Source organism: Cervus elaphus, chromosome 19 (assembly GCF_910594005.1).
Source record: "Cervus elaphus chromosome 19, mCerEla1.1, whole genome shotgun sequence".
Taxonomy (NCBI): domain Eukaryota; kingdom Metazoa; phylum Chordata; class Mammalia; order Artiodactyla; family Cervidae; genus Cervus; species Cervus elaphus.
Genome location: NC_057833.1, coordinates 14,501,195 through 14,519,978, shown reverse-complemented (window position 1 = coordinate 14,519,978; position 18,784 = coordinate 14,501,195). Strand labels below are relative to the sequence as shown.

General features: G+C 39.8%; 1 long non-coding RNA gene across 1 annotated transcript in view; it reads left to right on the top strand.

Moving 5' to 3' along the window:
* LOC122675934 overlaps positions 1-18,784 on the top strand; it is a 53,853-nt gene continuing 35,069 nt past the window's right edge. The window contains exons 1-2 of the long non-coding RNA XR_006335371.1: positions 1-189; positions 4,431-4,488. This is a non-coding gene — a long non-coding RNA (uncharacterized LOC122675934). The remainder of the gene's footprint in view (positions 190-4,430; positions 4,489-18,784) is intronic.

Here is an 18,784-nt window from a genome sequence, read left to right as displayed (position 1 = left end):
TCTGTGGCATGGTGTCATCTCCATGTCTTCTCACTGCAAGACCTAGAGCTGGGCTTAGTCCCCGGCCCCACCGTTGGTTCGTCGCCCCGGCAGGTGTGACGGGGGAGGTTGGGCACTGTGTTTGGTTGCTCCGGCCTTCTTCCAACTCTTTGGTCCTCCTACCAGCCTCCAATCCTTACCACTCTCGGTGTAAGTAGTATTTTAAAGCTGAAGGACCCAAGGCTTGGAGAGGTGAACTTGCACAGGATATCACATCAGAGTTGGATTCTAGGTGGTCTTCTAATCTCCTCACTGTAAAAGGAACCTAATCATAGCTTCCTCCTGCAATGTTTTGAGGGAATTCGTGTAAAGTTCCTTACATGCTCTTTACCTATGGTGGGGACTAACCATCCTCTTCAGGGCAGGGACCAATTTTGCTTTCTAGCTAGGGCTCTACTGCCTCGATACCAAGAGCCTAGTATCCTGAGCTAAAGGCCTGAAGCCAAGACTGCAAAAGGTAAGGTCAAAATGTAGGCGTCTCAGCTGTGCTCTACCAATCACACACGTAGGCACGAATCCAAATTTACACCTCATCTCACTTTTTTCTTTTTAATTGGCAACACCCTTCCTCCACTGACCCAGACTGAAAATCTGGTAGTCAGACTGCTCCCCTGCACATCTGATTACTCAGTGACTCTCCTCTCCTGCTGCGTCCCTGTTCTCTTTCTACTAGATGAGACTTCATCAGATGACCTCTTAGTCTTTTGAATTGATTTATTTGTTCAATTAATAAATATTTTGTTGTTCAGTGGCTAAGTTGTGTCCAATTCTATGACCCCCATGGACTGTAGCACACCAGGCTCCTCTGTCCACCGCTGTCTCCTGGAATTTGGTCAAATTCATATCCATTGAATCAGTGATGCTATCTAAACATCTCATCCTCTGTCCTCCCCTTCTCCTCCTGCCTTCAATCTTTCTGAGTATCAAGGTCTTTTCCAATGAGTTGGCTCTTCCCATTAGGTGGCCAAAGTATTGCAGCTTCAGCTTCAGCATAAGTCCTTCCAATGAATTTTCAGGGTTGATTCCTTTTGGATTGACTGGTTTGATCTCCTTGCAGCCCAAGGGGCTCTCAAGAGTCTTCTACAGCACCACAATTTGAAAGCATCAGTTCTTCGTTGCTCAGCCTTCTTTATGGTCCATTTCTCACATCTGTACATAACTACTGGAAAAATCATAGCTTTAATCATTTATAAAAATTATCAGTGAATGCTGCCAATTTTAACCCTCCCCAGTTGATAGTAGGATTATACTTCCTGGTCCTAATCCATGAGGTGTGAATAGAGGTGACCCCTGTCACTCTCAGACACAGCCTTTAATTGCTGCTTTGAGGTGCTCCAGAACTCTTTTTCCCTCTTGCTTAGCAGCAGGCAACATTTGAAATCGTGGTAACTGCATTGACCTGCACCCCTGAATGGCTAAGATAAGCAGAGACCAACACTGATCTATGTAGCATGGGAAAGAAATAAACTTTTGTTTTAAGGCGCTGAGACTTTGGGGGTATTTGTCACCACAGCTTAACTTAGCATGTTCTGATTGATACAAATGCCTGTGGGAGTGAACAAAAACAAATTTGTTCTCTGGACTAGTGGAGCTTATACCAGATGTATCTCTATAAAATACAAATCTGACTATGTCCCCTTCCCTGCTTTAAAACTGTATTTAAAAATATCTTCCCATTGCTTGAAGGATTAAGTCCAAACTCTTAGTCTGAATGGCCCTTTACCAGTTAACCCAGATTGCACCTCTGTTACCCTTTCCCATCTATTTATGGTCCAGCCAAACTATACTGCTGGCTATTTACTGCGTTAATCCGTATGCTTTGAAACCCCTGCCTGGACTTTCACCCAGGCCAAACATGCCGTATCTTCAAACTGGGCTGCCTTGCACCCATGTTTGTATATCCTGGTTTACTCGCCTGTGCTCACTAAGTTTCACGCCACCCCCTGCTAACCCTTTCAGAACACTTGTGTGTATGTGTTAAGTCGCTTCTGCCGTGTCCGACTTTCTGTGACCCTATGGACTGTAGCCCCCAAGGCTCCATGGGATTCTCCACGCAAGAATACTGGAGTGGGTTAAAGAATATTGAAGTGGGTTAAAGAATACTGGAGTGGGTTAAAGAATACTAGAGTGGGTTGCCGTGCCCTCCTCCGGGGGATCTTCCTGACCCAGAGATCAAATCCATGTTGCTTGTATCTCCTGCGTTGGCAGTGGATTCTTTACCACTAGCTCATACCAATCTTAGTTACATGTTTCAGTGATTGTCTTCCTCCAGAGCTGTAAACTCTTTAAGAAGTCCATCTTATTCAACATTGGGTCAGGCATATATAAGGATTTAAACATGTGTTAAATGAATGAATGGCTTGTTGGATCCTTCAGTCCTCACTAGAAATGCTGTCAGTTCTGTGTATTAGTTTCCTATTGCTATGGTAACAAATTACCACACAATTAATGGCTGAAAACAATATAAATTTATTGTTTTATAGTTCTTTAGGCAGGTCTGTATTTCTTTCCAGGTTCTAGGGAAGAATCTGTTTCCTTGCTTTTTCTAGCCACTAGAGGCTGCCCACATTCCTTGTATTGTGGTCCCCTTATGTCATCTTCAAAGCCAGGAAATGTTGCACCTCTGAGCATTCCTCTATAGTCACATCTTCTAACTATGAATTCAGCGGGGAATTCCTCCAATTGTAAAGATCCTTGTAATTAGATTAGGCTCACCTGGATAATCCAAGATAATCTCCTCATCTCAGCATACTTAATTTAATCATATTTTCCATTTTATCCTGTAAAGTAACATATTCACAGTTCCAGGTACTAGCACCAGGGTATCTGTGGGGGGCCATTATTCTGCCTACCACATTGCAGAGTCTTTACTTGCATCTCTGTCTCTCTCACTTGACATTTACCTTTCAACATCAGCCAAGTGAAGTTTTCCCTAAGGAGTGTCGGGAGTCTCCTTGAAGTAGGGCAACCAAATATGATCCAAACTTAGACACTTTTAAGACTGAAAGGGAGTACCATAAACATTTACACGAGGTCAACAGGTGTACACTGGTCTGACCAGACACAATAGAATGAAATGGATGTGTGGCCTGTGGAGACCCTACCCTGAATTGAAGCAACATTATTATAGACTTCTCCTTGCAGCCTGGTCTGTTAGAAATCAGGTAGATGTTGGGAGGTTTTACTTCCCTCAGAAGATCCATGCTTTAGACTGGAAATGGGATGCTTTATTTGGCTCAGCAGGCTAAACAGAATCTTTTCCCTCTACAGCTTTAACGACACATAAATAACAATATATAAACAACATAGTACTTATATCAGGAACATGAGACTTTATGATGTTTATTGCTTATATATACATCAATTATATGTGCAAGTATATATCAAACTTACAATTTGACATTTGTCTTTCAATTTCATTACTGATGAAGCCTCTTTTAGTTTGTAGTTCCATTACACCTTGTAGCCACATAAGAAAAGATGAAAAGAATTCAAGGTCAGGACACTGAGGACTGTACTTGTAAGCAGTTTTCAGCTTTGGGGAGAAGGAAAAAGCATGCGAAAGTAGGGATTCCATAGCTTTCCCTTATCTGGTCAAGGTTTTCCATTTCAAAGTCTTTTAATCCTAAATCACAAATGAAGCCAGAATATATTTCAGGAAATCATCTTATGATCTTACTATACACATAAGTTGAGTGTAGTATAATAGTTACAACTTTGCAGTTGTAAAATAGTGGCTTTCCAATTCTTTTTTTTTTTTTTCTTCTTTTTTTTTCTGGCTTTCCAATTCTACTATGCCCTTGACATTTTTCTCTGTAAGAGAACTTCCCCCATTCCACACCTTTACTTTCCTTTTCACCTTCTTATATTTGTAATATCACTATGGACTTAGAATTTTATTTTTGTTTATTCAGTGTATTATAATCCTTTGTCATCTGTATTCTTTTTTGCTGCCCAGATTGTCTCTGAATTGGTCAGTGAGTCCCTTTAAGCCACTACTGTAACCTTTTGACCTATCTCCATCAGCTTTTGAGTTCTTTTTTTACTCTCTGGCATGAGGTATTTCAGGCCTACCTCTGCTTTACCTGTCCCAGATCTGAACAGCCATTTTTCCAAGGAGCTCTGGTTCCCTTCAGTGAGGTATTATGTTTACAAACAAGATCTGGACCTCAAGTGCACTAGTTGGTACTTAGCCCTTTTAATTTCCCTTTGGCATTCCTTTTTGGCATTCCCTTTTTCATTCTTTTGTTTGGCTGAGTAGTATTTCACTCTGGGAATATACCTTTTTTTTTTTTTTTAACCAGTCTCTAATGGAAGATCATGAAGTGTATTTTTATTTTGCTATTACAAATAATGTCACAATCAATAACCTTCCATATATGTTGTTTCAGATTTACGGTTGTGTATATTCGGGGAAGATTCCTACAAGTGAGACTGCTAGATTAAAACGTAAGTACACCCAATTGGATGAAATTAGCTGTTTTGATCAATGGTCTGCTGTGTTTGAAAGGAAATGTCTAATTCGAAAGATTTAACGTAAGTAGAACTTCAGTAAATCATTTGATTAAATTGAAAAGGTAAGTGTAAATGTAGCATTATTGGAAAATGCCAGATTCTCTACAGAAGTCATATTACTTTCTATCTCCACTAGCACTGGAAGAGATTATTCGTTTTCCTAGTTTCAACCAACAGAATTACAAAATGTTATCAAACTTTTAGATTTTTGCAAACATGATAGGTGAGAAATGGTATTTAAATGTAGTGTTAATTTGCATTTCTCTAATAGTGAAGCTAGAGATATTTTTCATTTGTTTAAAGATGATTGAAATATCATTGTCAACACTGTGTGTGTCTTTTGTACATTTTTCTACAGAGTTTTGGTTTCTTTTTTCTTGATTGTTAAGTGTTCTCTTATGAACATGTTTATCTATGATATATATTGCAAATATTAACAGCCAGTTTGATAGTTGTATTTTGACTTTATTTATGATGTTTGCCAGGCTTCCCTGGCAGCTCAACTGGTAAAGAATCCGCCTGCAATTCAGGAGACCCTGGTTCTATTCCTGGGTTGGAAAGATCCCCTGGAGCGGGGCATGGCAACCCACTCCAGTATTCTTGCCTGAAGAATCCCCATGGACAAAGGAGCCTCGTTGGCTACAGTCCATGGGGTCACTAAGAGTTGGACATGACTAAGTGACTAAACACAGCACAGCACATGATGTTCATCATAACTTCCATTTTTATGTAGTTGAATTTATCAGTGTTCTTTTTTATTGTGTCTGGATTTTGAGTCGCAATTAGTGAAAACTATTATAAATCTTGGCATTAATTTTTTTCCTGTCATGCTGCTGCTGCTGCTAAGTCACTTCAGTCGTGTCCGACTCTGTGCGACCCCATAGACGGCAGCCCACCAGGCTCCCTGTCCCTGGGATTCTCCAGGCAAGAACACTGGAGTGGGTTGCCATTTCCTTCTCCAATGCGTGAAAGTGAAAAGTGAAAGTGAAGTCGCTCAGTTGTGTCCGACTCTCCGCGACCCCATGGACTTCATAAGTGATTTGAAATCTACAAATCTAACTACTGTAACTACTCATATTGATTCTTTAACACATAAGGCTGTAATCATCAATCACCTAATAGCTAAAAGTTTTTACATCTGTTTTTTCTCTTAAAGAATCCATCTAGAATAACCTGATTTTAACCTTTTAGAAAGCAGTTTGACAGTATGTATTGAGGCATAAGACTTTGCAGCCTTGAAATACTATCCTAGAGGAAAATGTCCTAAACCCAGAACCTAATATAATGCTTGGTTTTCATTAGGTGTTCAGGTGATAGTTGCAGAATAGGGCCATAAACATGAGGGAGGGGAAATTTACATATGAACATGTTTGTTGCTGAATTACTTACATGAAGAATTTGCTGTAACCTAGAAAAGACAATAGTAGAGAAATGATTGAATAATCTGTGGTATACCTACTTCATTGAAAATGATGTAGCACTGAAATGGTGGTTCTGAAAGATATGTAGTAATATGATAAAGATGCATAATACATGGATGTGATAATAGATGAAAAAAGCAAATTACCCAATTATCAAAAAATATGTTTTGAACATATATACACATTGAAGAAAAAGACTGGAAGAAAATGTCGCAAAATGCTAACAGAGAGTGGGATTTTCCTATTTTCCAAACTTCCTATTTCTGATTAAAAAAAAAAAAACTAAAAAAGTTTAAATATTCATTCTCTACTCTCTAACTGTTCTTAGACCCGGAGTGCAGCCGTGGGGAAATCATTTGAGAATGTAAAGTAGGCTTTAGTAGAGGCACACACAGAGGCGCACTATAGAATTATCACCAAACAACTGTCATTAGGAGCTTGATTATATACAAAAGATCATGGTAAATGCTTTCACAATTTTAGGTGGCTGTGTGGCTAGGAGTCTCAGATCTCTTAAGAGAGAATAATAATGGTACTATCCCGTAGAGTTAATGTAAGGATGAAATGAGATAATACATATAGATGCTTATCACAGAACCTGGCTGACAGTGAGTACATAGTATGTTTGCTGTTTTGGATTTTGGTTTCTGGGTTTTTTTCCCCGAGATTATAAAAATTTGGTTACAATGCCCCCATGTGTCTGTGCTTTGCAATATTTCTGGTCATTAAAAAGATTTCATATTACTTGAGATCAGTGCATTTGAAATGACAGTTCTAGGTCCATGCATTGTCTACTCATGTTTTATATAGATGCTGAAGATTAAACAGCTTTTTTGAAAATAATATTTTATCTCCTGACTATGAAAGTGACACATGCTCACTATATAAAATTTGGAAAATACTAGAACTGTAAGGAATTATAGCCATCTATAATGTAACTGCTCAAACATTTTGATGTGTTTTATATGTTCTATGTAAATATGTATATATATGTGTGTGTGTGTGTGTGTGTATATATATATATATATATATACATATGTTTCCTTTTTTACATAGGGTTAAATTTTAAAATTAATGTAAAATGTATCTTTTACCTTTTTTTGGTGAAAAAAAGAACCATCCAAAATTTATTCCCCAACAGACAGACAGCATCAGCAGGTTAAAAACTACAGGGGTTTCTCTGTAGATCATACATTCACAAGATATTATTAGCTTAACAAGTGAGAATGCCTCTGGTGTAATTTCTGTGACAATATCCACTTCACGGTGTAAACAGTACTCTTATTGTATTCACTTGCCATTCCAGAAGGAAAGGCACATCTCGGCAAAACAGAAAACATTTTGGGGCTGCAATTACAGAGAGATAGACTTGAGAACATTCACCATCCACTGTTCTTCAAACAGGGGCCAATGACTTCTCCACCCAGAAGTGTGAGTCTTTCTCCTTGTTAAATCCTCAAGAGCTATGCTTCATCATCTGCTTAATATCACATATGTGCTCAGTCACTCAGTTGTGGCCAATTCTTTGTGACTCCATGGACTATAGTTCGCCAGGCTCTTCTGTCCATGAAATTTTCCAGGCAAGAATACTGAAGTGGGTCGCCATTTCTTTCTCCAGGAATATTACATGTATAAAAGGGAGATTAAAGAAAAAAAGAATCACAATAAGATCTTGAACTTCCAGCTGCTCCCACCAATACATCAACTCCTAGGTTTACGACAGGGCCTGGGAACACTTCAGTGGTCATCAAATAGGAAAATAGACACTATAGCTGCAAAAATAACACATGAATGAAGTAGATGAATTAAATCTTTAACATCCAGGGCTTGCCTGTTCCAACTTGGTAGCCTTCATGCAATACTCAGGAAAAAAAAAAAAAACCTTCATAATTACTTGGCATGTCAGTCAAGGAAATTTTGGTACAAATTAGTATAAGAAGTTAGTATATAATAAGAAAACACACCCCCTCCATGAGCTTGTTTCTTCAAGAATGGGAACTTAGCTCTTCAACAGAGTAGAAACTGGTGAACTAAATTTTGTCACCTGCAATTCCCTGCTCAGGTGTTCACCCTTCCTGGTTTTAGGAAGAAGGAAGCATCTGGAAGGTATAGGGAAGATGTCGGCATTCTTGGGGTTCCAAGGGTGTGTGTGTGTTCAGTTGTGTCCAACTCTTTGTGACCCCGTGAACTGTAGCCCACAAGGCTCCTCTGTCCATGGAATTTTTCAGGCAAGAATACTAGAGTGGGTTGCCATTTCCTCTTCCAGGGGATCTTCCTGACCCAGAGATCGAACCTGCATCTCTTGCGCCTCCTGCATTGGCAGGCGAATTCTTTACCACTGTGCCACCTGGGAAGCCAAGCAGCAACACACACACTGACAAAGGACTAATCCGTCCACTTGAGGGCACTCTACTTCATGTTCCAAGGCTGGAAAAAAATTGGAGTTTTTTAACTTTGGTTTGCAAAAAACGTACACTCATAAAACAAAAGAAAAATGGGTACAGAGTTGGGAGAATGCAGAACAGGTCCCTGAATAAATGACAGACCTTGTCCATTTACTCACATACAGTCACAGCAGAGGTATACATTTCCCCCATCTCACCTCCCAAACAGGGGAAACAATTGTCTTCTCCACAGTGGTTCAGTACATTACAGCTTGAAATAGGTGACAGTCTGGAAACAGTTACTCTAGGTTGTACAAAGGTGTTATGGATATAGTTTGTTGCAAGTAACAAAACTTTCTTTGCAAGACCTACTTCTTCCCCCACAAAAAAAAAAAATGCTAGTCTGTATTGATTTTAATATGATTTTTTTGTTGGGTTTTTTTCCCCTCTCTTTTTGTTTGTTTTTGTAAAGGAGCATAGCAACATTGTAATTGTAGGATGTGCCTAAGGTTGTGATCACAACTGTGAGCATTATTTGTGCATCAGGAAGAAAACTGGAGGAGGTGGGGGGGAGTTTTAAAAAAAAAGACAAAAGAGGTACAGTTCTAGAGAAATCACTGTCTGCACGGTTCCTTCAGTGTGTGTTCTCCTGTTGCCTAGCTGATGTCAATCTTGTTTTCCTCCAGGAAGTGAAGGTCTTTTACTTTAAAACAAGAACAGACAGGTAACTCTGTAGATAATGGTGGCTCTCCCATGGTAAACAGAGGATTGCCTCTCATTATCACCAGTCTCTCATGTTTCCCATTAATGGGCAGCTACCATAGGTGCATTGAACTAGACTGGAAAGATGCCTTAAAAATGCTTTGCAGTGAAAGAAAATAAAATGTGATTTTGAAGGGAATGGCAACCAACTCCAATATTCTTGCCTGGAGAATCCCATGAACAGGGGATCCTGGCGGGCTACAAGTCCATGGGGTCGCAAAGAGTCAGATACAACTAACACTTATAAATAACTTGAGGAGGAATGTATGAGAATCAGTTTGTTATGCTAAAGAGGCTCCCCTCTTCTTTTTTAAAAATTTATTTTTAATTAATTTTTTATTTTTCGCTTGTGCCTGGCAGCATGTGGAATCTTAGTTCCGTGACCATGGATTGAACCCGCTTCCCCTGCATTGGAAGTGGGATGGAGGTGGGGGGAGTTTAACTGCTGCACCACCAGGGAAGTCCCTCTTCTTTAATTAATAATGAGTTGGTAGCAAATCTCTATTTTAAAAGTATTTCTTCTCTGTGTATAAAATGTGACATTTTGTGTAAGAATTAGGAGAAAATAAGAATGTAATTATATCTATTTGATTATCCTGATAATGAAAAAGCGAAGGAAGGCTAAAAAAGAAACTAATGAAAATAGTGAAAGACAGGGAAGGTGGCGAGCTGCAGTTCATGAGGTTGCAGAGTCAGACATGATGTAGCAAGGGAACAGCAGCAATGAAAATAGTTACAGGTTATGGCCAAGTGGAAAAGGTTAAAATGTGAGCCAGACTTCTCTGAATATAGGTTTTCATATAATTGTCATTTTTGAGGCATGTAGATATTCTATGAATTTGAAAATTGAGATTAATATTAACCCAAAAGATAAAGAAGTGTCAAAACTTAAAATTGAATGGAAATAGCAAAAGTCAACCTAAAACCAGTATGGTGTTTATAACATAGGGACAGAAAAAAATTAACTTTTGAACACAGCACTCTGAATAAAAGCAGAAAGAACTAAAAAGTCTTGAACTTTCCTGAGTGGGTTTATTAGAGATGACAGTTTGGCATAGTGATTCTGAAAGTATTTTCTTGTGTTGTGCGTATGCATGCTAAATTGCTTCAGTCGTGTCCAATTCTTTGCAACCCAGTGGACAATAGCCCACTAGGCTTCTCTGTCTATGGGATTCTCCAGGCAAGAATACTAGAGCAGGTTGCCATTTCCTTCTCTAGGGGATTTTCCCATCCCAAGGATCGAACTCACGTCTCTTGTGTCTCCTGCTTTGGCAGGCGGATTCTTTACCACTAGCGCCACCTGGGAAGCCTTGAACTTTCCTGAGTGGGTTTATTAGAGATGGCAGTTTGGAATAGTGATTCTGAAAGTATTTTGTTGTATTGTAGCATAGGGCAAATGTGTAACGGTGCTAATGCTTTTTAGAACCAGAGTTCTGTGGAGGAGAAGAGGGATGCAAATAGAAATGAGGAAGGTACGGAAAAATCCTATGATGTGCATTCAGTCTGGAGGTATCAATATTATATGTATATCTGTACATTATGTATAGATATTTCCTTGCTTTTTCTATTAAATGGGCCTATAAGCAGTGACATCCAGGAACAGTGAAAACAGCTAGCAACACTATTCAACTTCTAAGTACCATTCTGCAATGGAAGGAACCAGTAAATTAACCATTTCCTGGGAGAAATGGTTAATTCCAGGTCTGAGGCAGCAGAGTAGGGAAAGTATAAGATGGCTCAGTGTCCTCCCAAACAAGGAATTACTCAAAGACAAACAGGGATATGTCAACAGAACACAGAGGCTGCTTCAAAGAGCTTCTCCTGGGCAAAGTCAGGACAGTTTGAACATTAAAAAGCATTGTGACAGAAATGAATGATAGTAGTCTCAGTAACAACACAAATTCCAGGAACTTCCTTCACATAACACCTCCACCCTACTTACCCCAAATATTCTGACTAATAGGTCTGGGGTCAAATTTGAGAATTTACATTTGGCAGGGGGGCAGGGAGCCTATCATGCTGCATATAGGATCTTAGTTCCCTGACCAGGGATCAAATCCTTAGCCCCTGCATTGGAAGTGCAGAGTCTTTACCTGTGGATCGCCAGGGAAGTCTCGAGAACTTACTAATACTTTTCTAAGCAGTTTGCGGGTGCTGCTGTAGATTATGGACCTCAGTCTGAGTAGCACTGGATTATAAAAGTTTGAATTTGAAAAGTATGTATGAGTCTATAACAAAAGAGTAGGGAGAAGGGGATTAAAAAAAAAAAAAAAAGCTCTTTTTTACAGAAGAATACCATCTGATAAATGTAAAAGGAAAAACAGGGTTAGCAAATCACCATTTTGCAGTTCCTAGTGTAATAACTGACTCAGGAAAGGCTTGTCAGTGGATGATAAAGCCATTAAGAGAAAGGCTTTAGGGGAACAGAATGTTCATACAGTCTCAAAATATCATACTTATCATATTAAATTACTTATTAAGAACAGAGGGGAAAGTTATATTTTTACCTTGGGGAAATCTAGTGGGCACTATCATAAAGGAAGTGACCAAATATAGCATCATCAGAAACAGTGTGACACTGTGTGCCTACTCCTGGATTTAGTGGGAACTACAACAGCATCTATGGGATGTTGTTCAGTTAATAAGTTATGTCCAACTCTTTGGACCCCATGGACTATATAGCATGCCAGGTTCCTCTGTCCTCCGCTATCTTCCAGAGTTTGCTAAAGTTCATGTCTATCGAGTCCGTGATGCTATCTAACCATATCATCCTCTGCCGCCCCATCAATCTTTCAGTCTTTCCTATCTTCAGGGTCTTTCCAATTGAGTCAACTCTTTGTGTCAGTTGGCCAAAGTATTAGTGCTTCAGCTTCAGCATCAGTTCTTCCAATGAGTATTCAGGGTTGATTTCCTTTAGGATTGACTGGTTTGATCTCCTCACAGTCCAAGGGAATTTTAAGAGTCTTCTCCAGCACCACAATTTGAAAGCATCATTCTTTGGCACTCAGCTTTCTCTAGGGTCAACATTCACATCCGTACGTGACTACTGGAAAAACCATAACTTTGACTATACAGACCTTTGTCAGCAAGTGACGTCTCTGCTTTTCAATGTGCTGTCTAGGTTTGTCATGGCCTTCCAGGAGCAAGTGTCTTCTAATTTCACGGCTGCAACCACTGTCCACAGTGATCTTGGAGCCCAAGAAATAAAATCTATTACTACTTCCACTTTTTCCCCTTCTATTTGCCATGAAGTAATGGGTCTGGATACCATGATCTTAGTTTTTTTTTATTGTTGAGTTTTAAGCTAGCTTTTTCACTCTCCTCTTTCACCCTCATCAAGAGGCTCTTTAGTTCCTGTTCACTTTCTACCATGAGAGTGGTATCAGCTGCATTTCTGAGGTTGTTGATATTTATTCTTGTCAAAAATGTTTACTTGAATTTAGTCATGAAGAAATAATCAAACAAATCCAGACTGTGGGACATTCTTTAAATTATCTGGATTGGACTCTTCAAAAATTTCTAGGTCATGGAGAAATAGGAAAGGATAGGAGAAATATTCTAAATTGAAAGTGACAACCAAGTGCTATAGATCTTAGATTTTTAAAATTCAATAAATAAGATCTGTTTGAGGAAATTTGACTATGGACTATTAGATGATATTTAATTAGTGCTTAAAATTCTATGTATAATGTACTATGGTTACAGAAGAGAATATCCATTTTAAGGAGTCAGATGATAAAGTATTAGGCGTGAGGTGTCAAGATGATTGCAATTGTATGTATGCATGGCTGTGTAGAAAGAAAGAGCACAAATATGGCAAAATTGTTATAATTATTAAAGTGAAACATATACCTGTGTTAATTTTACTTTCAAGTTTTCTGAAGGTTTGAAGTTTTTAAAAATAAAACATCGAGGAAAAATTAAATCCCTTTCCCTTCCTGTTTTGGGGTGGTTCAAACAGGGCTTCTAAAATGGGTAAGGGGACAGGGAAGAGGGGATTTGTGTGGAAAAGAAGACCGAGAAAAGGAGTGTTTTGAAACACATGAGAGGATCAAGAAGTATGACCCTCCTGTATTAGGTAATGAAGAGCCGGGCTGTAACAACCTCCAAATCTCCAACACAATGAAGGTTTGTTTCTTGTTCAAGTCACTGCTCTCGCTGAGAAAACTGAGGCTCACAAAGGTGAAGCAACCTGCTTAAGAGCCAGCAAGAGACAAACCGGAATTCCCACCCAGATGTCGCTCCAAGCCTGTATGTTGGTTTCAGCGCAGCACACAGCCCCTGATGTTAGTGAAACTGGCCTAGGTCCACATCTGCCATTCTTTTTACCTTCCAGCACGCGTGCACTGGATCCATGTTCCATCCCTTAGAGGCAGCCTCAGGCCCTGGCAAGACCTCCCTTGAGGACTCGGACCATTCATTCATTCCTTCCACAGGTATCTTTGGAAATACCTTTTATGTCCTAAGCACTAATCTAGGATACAACAGTGAACAAAGTCCCTGCTTCCTTGAACTTACCTTCTAGGGAGAGAAAGGAACAATAACTGAGTAAATGAGTAAATGATACAACTTGAGTAAAGGCTATGAGAAATAGTAAAACACGGTGAGAGGAAAAGAGTGGAGGGAAGAAGAGCATCATTTAGATAAGGATTCAGGGAATGCCTCTGCACATCAGTTGGACCTGAGAAAAGTGTATCCTCAGCTCAGGAAATAGCAAGTTTAGGGGTCCTAAGACTGTAAAAAATTAGCAGCAATAGAGGAACATTAAGGCAATTGTGGCTGGAGAGGGACAGGGAGAGGAGAGAAGCAGAAGGCAGGCCCAGGTAGGGTAAGAAGTGAACAGAAGCATTGAGACAGGGCAGTGATGTGATCTGATTTTCATCTTAAGACCTCTCCTGCAGAATTCTGTATGGATGATGCAGCTATTTGGGTGAGAATTGATGATGGCCTGATAGTAGTGATGGGAACTGGGAAGTGGCCAGAAGAGATATATTTTGAAGAAAAAGCTGACAGAATTTGGCATAGATGTGGAATATGAGATGGAAAGAAAGATGCCTTCTACGTTTTTAGCCCAAGAAATACTCTTGATACATAGTCCCTTAGGTTTACAGAGACAGAAATTTAATGGTAAAAATTGTATGTGCCACATTATTGTTCAATTTATTGTATAATACTTACATGTGGTTTTCTTTTTTAAGTCTTGGAAACTGGAGGACTAGGTTTAGTAAGTGCTTAATCAGTTCCTTATTTCTTTAAAGTGGTATTGATAGTATGTGTTATGCTTCCCCTTAAGACTTTGTGAGAACAAAATGAGGTAATGCTTGTATCATCTAATAACCAACTTGTGTTATTTGTGTGATATTTTCAAAGCAAAATGTGCTTTCTTGTGCTAATTTTCTAATGTGCTTTCTAGTCTGCTAATAGGTAACACTATGCTAAAAATCTGGTGGACACTATATCCCAAATTATGTTAAAATACTAACACTGCCAAAGGAGACATCTCTCTGGTTTCTTTCTGCTTCCCAGTCTCTGTCTGTCTGTCTGTCTCTCTCCGGAAAATAGCTCATGCAGACAAGAGCAGGCCAACCTCAGGGCTTACAGAAGCCTGACAGATGCTGTTTTGGGGGTTGTTCCTCAGGGGCTTCACTGGTGGCTCAGTGGTAAAGAATCCCACCTGCAACACAGGAGACCCAGGTTGGATTCCTGGGTCGGCAAGATCCCCAGAAGGGAATGGCTACCCACTCCAGTATTCTTGCCTGGAGAATCCCAAGGACAGAGGAACCTGGCGGGCTACAATCCACAGGCTTGCAAAGAGTCAGACACAACTGAGAGACTAACACTTTAACATTTTTTTCCTACATTCTCAACACACTGATGCCTCTGCAGATTGTCCCTTGGTGCGACATCACAAGGGACAAGCACTTCAGGACACTCCATCTGAAATTCCCTGTCTTCTTGGTTTGGCAGAACCCAGTTTGGTCATCATCAGAACATAACAAATGTTTAGCTTTTTAAAAGGACAAATGAATTTTATTGTGTATCAGTTACTGCTGCAAGTTTGTTTAGTTGCCATTCTTTGTTCTTATGCCCTGTAGCCTTTTCGTTTTTTCCCCCTGGGAGTTCCTAGAAAATCAGATAAAAATATTTAACTGATATTTACCTTTCAGTCTCTACCTCTTGAACCAAATAACATTTCAAAAGTGTGATTTTGGTTGCTACAGATCCATGGCAGCATGCTATTTTGATGAAAGTTTTGCCTTGTTGCACATAGAGAATAAAATGTATGACAATAATAAATATCAAGGCATGAATATTCACAGACTGTTTCCTCTCACTTGCTAAGGAGTGTTTTGGTGTTGTCCATCTAACCCCTTTCCTTTACTTCAAGTCTGGGCTTTACTAGGTAGATCAGAATGAGGAGTGTACTGTGTGTGTATGTTTGTGTTTTGGAAGGTATAGAAGAGCTTGCCGGGAAGAGCAGAAGGGAAGTGCTAAAGGAAAGGAAGAGTGATAAAATTTATATTGAAAGGCAAGCAAGTGACTGATGGAAGATAGATTGAATCTCAAGGAAGCAAGAATAAAGCATGAGAGTGTTGAAGTTTCTTAGAGAATACTAGTAGAGATTTTGGGAAACAGCTGCTTATGGGAGAGGGATGTTGAAAGATAGTAAAAAACCACTTTATGAGTTTTGCTCTACACTAAGGATGTATCTTCTCACCACATCCTCCACAGTCAACCTGGTTTTCTGAAATAAAGATTTTAATTGCTTTTCATTATTTTTCAGTCTGTTTTCTCTGCATCTTACATTATGCTTTGACGAGGCCTCAAAGGGCTAAACTTAATTCAAACTACCAAAATATGCAGGAACACCAGGAAACATTTTCTATTCTGACAATTTTTTATAGATTATTAGGAAGGGTTTTTTTTTTTAGCCCCCTCCCAGTTTTATTGAGAAATAATTAACATATATCACTGCATAAGTTTAAGGCACACAGCATGATGATTGATTTATATAATATTATGAAATGATTACCACAGTGGTTCAGCTAACATCCATCATCTCATATACATATAACAAACAGAAAAGGAAGAAGAAAACAAAAAAATTCTGCTTGTGATGCGAATTCTTAGGACCATCTTAACAACTTTCCTGTATATAATATATAGCAATGCTAGCTATAGTTATTGTGTTTTACATTATGTCGCTACTACTTATTTATCTTTTAACTGGACATTTGTAGCTTTTGACTACCTTTCTCCAGTTACTCCTCCCCACTCCCCATTCTATACAGTCAGCAAAAACAAGACTGGGAGCTGACTGTGGCTCAGATCATGAACTCCTTATTACCAAATTCAGACTTCAATTGAAGAAAGTAGGGAAAAACCACGAGACCATTCAGATATGCCCTAAATCAAATCCCTTAAGACTATACACTGGAAATGAAAAATAGATTTAAGGGACTAGATCTGATAGACAGAGTGCCTGATGAACTATGGATGGTGGTTCATGACATTGTACAGGAGACAGGGATCAAGACCACCCCCAAGAAAAATGCAAAAAAGCAAAACGGCTGTCTGAGGAGGCCTTACAAATAGCCATGAAAAGAAGAGAAGCGAAAAGCAAAGGAGAAAGGGAAAGATATACCCATTTGAATGCAGAGTTCCAAAGAATAGCAAGGAGAGATAAGAAAGCCTTCCTCAGTGATCAATGCAAAGAAATAAAGGGAAACAATAGAACGGGAAAGACTAGAGATCTCTTTAAGAAAATGAGAGATACCAAGGGAATATTTCACACAAAGATGGGCTCAATAAAGGACAGAAATTGTATGGACCTAACAGAATCAGAAGATATTAAGAAGAGGTGGCAAGAATACACAGAAGAACTGTACAAAAAAGATCTTCACGACCCAGATAATCACAATGGTGTGATCACTCACCTAGAGCCAGACATCCTGGAATGTGAGGTCAAATGGGCCTTAGGAAGCATCACTATGAACAAAGCTAGTGGAGGTGATGGAATTCCAGTTGAGCTATTTCAAATCCTAAAAGATGATGCTGTGAAAGTGCTGCACTCAATATGTCAGCAAATTTGGAAAAGTCAGCACTGGCCACAGGACTGGAAAAGGTCAGTTTTCATTCCAATCCCAAAGAAAGACAATGCCAAAGAATGCTCAAGCTACTGCTCAATTACACTCATCTCACATGCTAGTAAAGTAATGCTCAAAATTCTGCAAACCAGGCTTCAACAATATGTGAACTGTGAACTTCCATGTGTTCAAGCTGGTTTTAGAAAAGGCAGAGGAACCAGAGATCAAATTACCAACATCCACTGGATCATCAAAAAAGCAAGAGAGACCAGAAAAACATCTATTTCTGCTTTATTGACTGTGCCAAAGCATTTGACTGTGTGGATCACAATAAACTATGGAAAATTCTGAAGGAGATGGGAATATCAGACCACCTGACCTGCCTCTTGAGAAACCTGTATGCAGGTCAGGAAGCAACAGTTAGAACTGGGCAAGGAACTGGTTCCAAATAGGAAAAGGAATATGTCAAAGCTATATATTGTCACCCTGCTTATTTAATTTATATACAGAGTACATCATGAGAAACGCTGGGCTGGAGGAAGCACAAGCTGGAATCAAGATTGCCGGGAGAAACATCAATAACCTTTTTTATGGCCGAGTAATATTTATCTTGAAATTATCCTTTTTTAAAAAATGTTTTTATTTTTGGCTGCACTGTCTTCATTGCCGAGCACAGGCTTTCTCTAGTTGAGGTAAGCGGGGGTTACTCTGCATTGCAGGGTGTGGGCTTCGCATTGCAGTGGCTTCTCTCATTGCAGAACACAGGCTCTAGGCACGCAGGCATCAGTAATCGTGGCACACAGGCTCCGTAGTTGTAGTTCAAGGGCCCTAGAGCACACGGGCTTCAGTGGTTGTGGCTCGTGGGCTCTAGAGTGTGGCTCAGTGGTTCTGGGCCACGGGCTCAGTTACTCCGCAGCCTGTAGAATCTCCTAGGACCAGGGATCAAACCATGTTCCCTCCCTTGGCTGGCAGAGTCTTATTCACTGTGCCACCAGGGAAGTCCTGAATTTATCCTTCACTGAGCTCATTGAAGACAGAGGCCATACCTTATTTACAAAATAACATCATGGCAATTAACAGAGTACGCCTTGAGGTGCCTCTTTCCCTCCAGGCAGTTATGAACATTAAATGAGTAGATGTATGAAAGTGTTTAACACAGTTCCTGGCACACACAGTATTCAACCAATGGTAACTGTGATTAAAGATATGTCTACTTTATTACTTGAATCCCTGCCACGCAACACAGAAGGATTTGTGGCCAAACAACAAATCAGGGCTAGGGTGAGAGAAAAAAACTACAGCAGGAATCCAGGAGCAAGCACCCTTGCTTTACTGTACCTTTATTTTCCTTTGTGACCTTACAGTTTGGAGTCCCAGGGGCTGCAGTGGTGGCCTGAGGCCTGCTTCTAACCCAAATGAGCCTTGTTGGTGGTAGGGCAGAGGGAAAGTGTCTTCTGTTAGTTCCAGGGCCTCTCTGGGACTTCTGAGCCTCTCAGGGGAATTCCAGTTCAATCTCCAGTTCTTTCTCCCTTCTTCCCCTCCCCAGCAATGTCTCTGGAGAATCTCCCAAGTGATG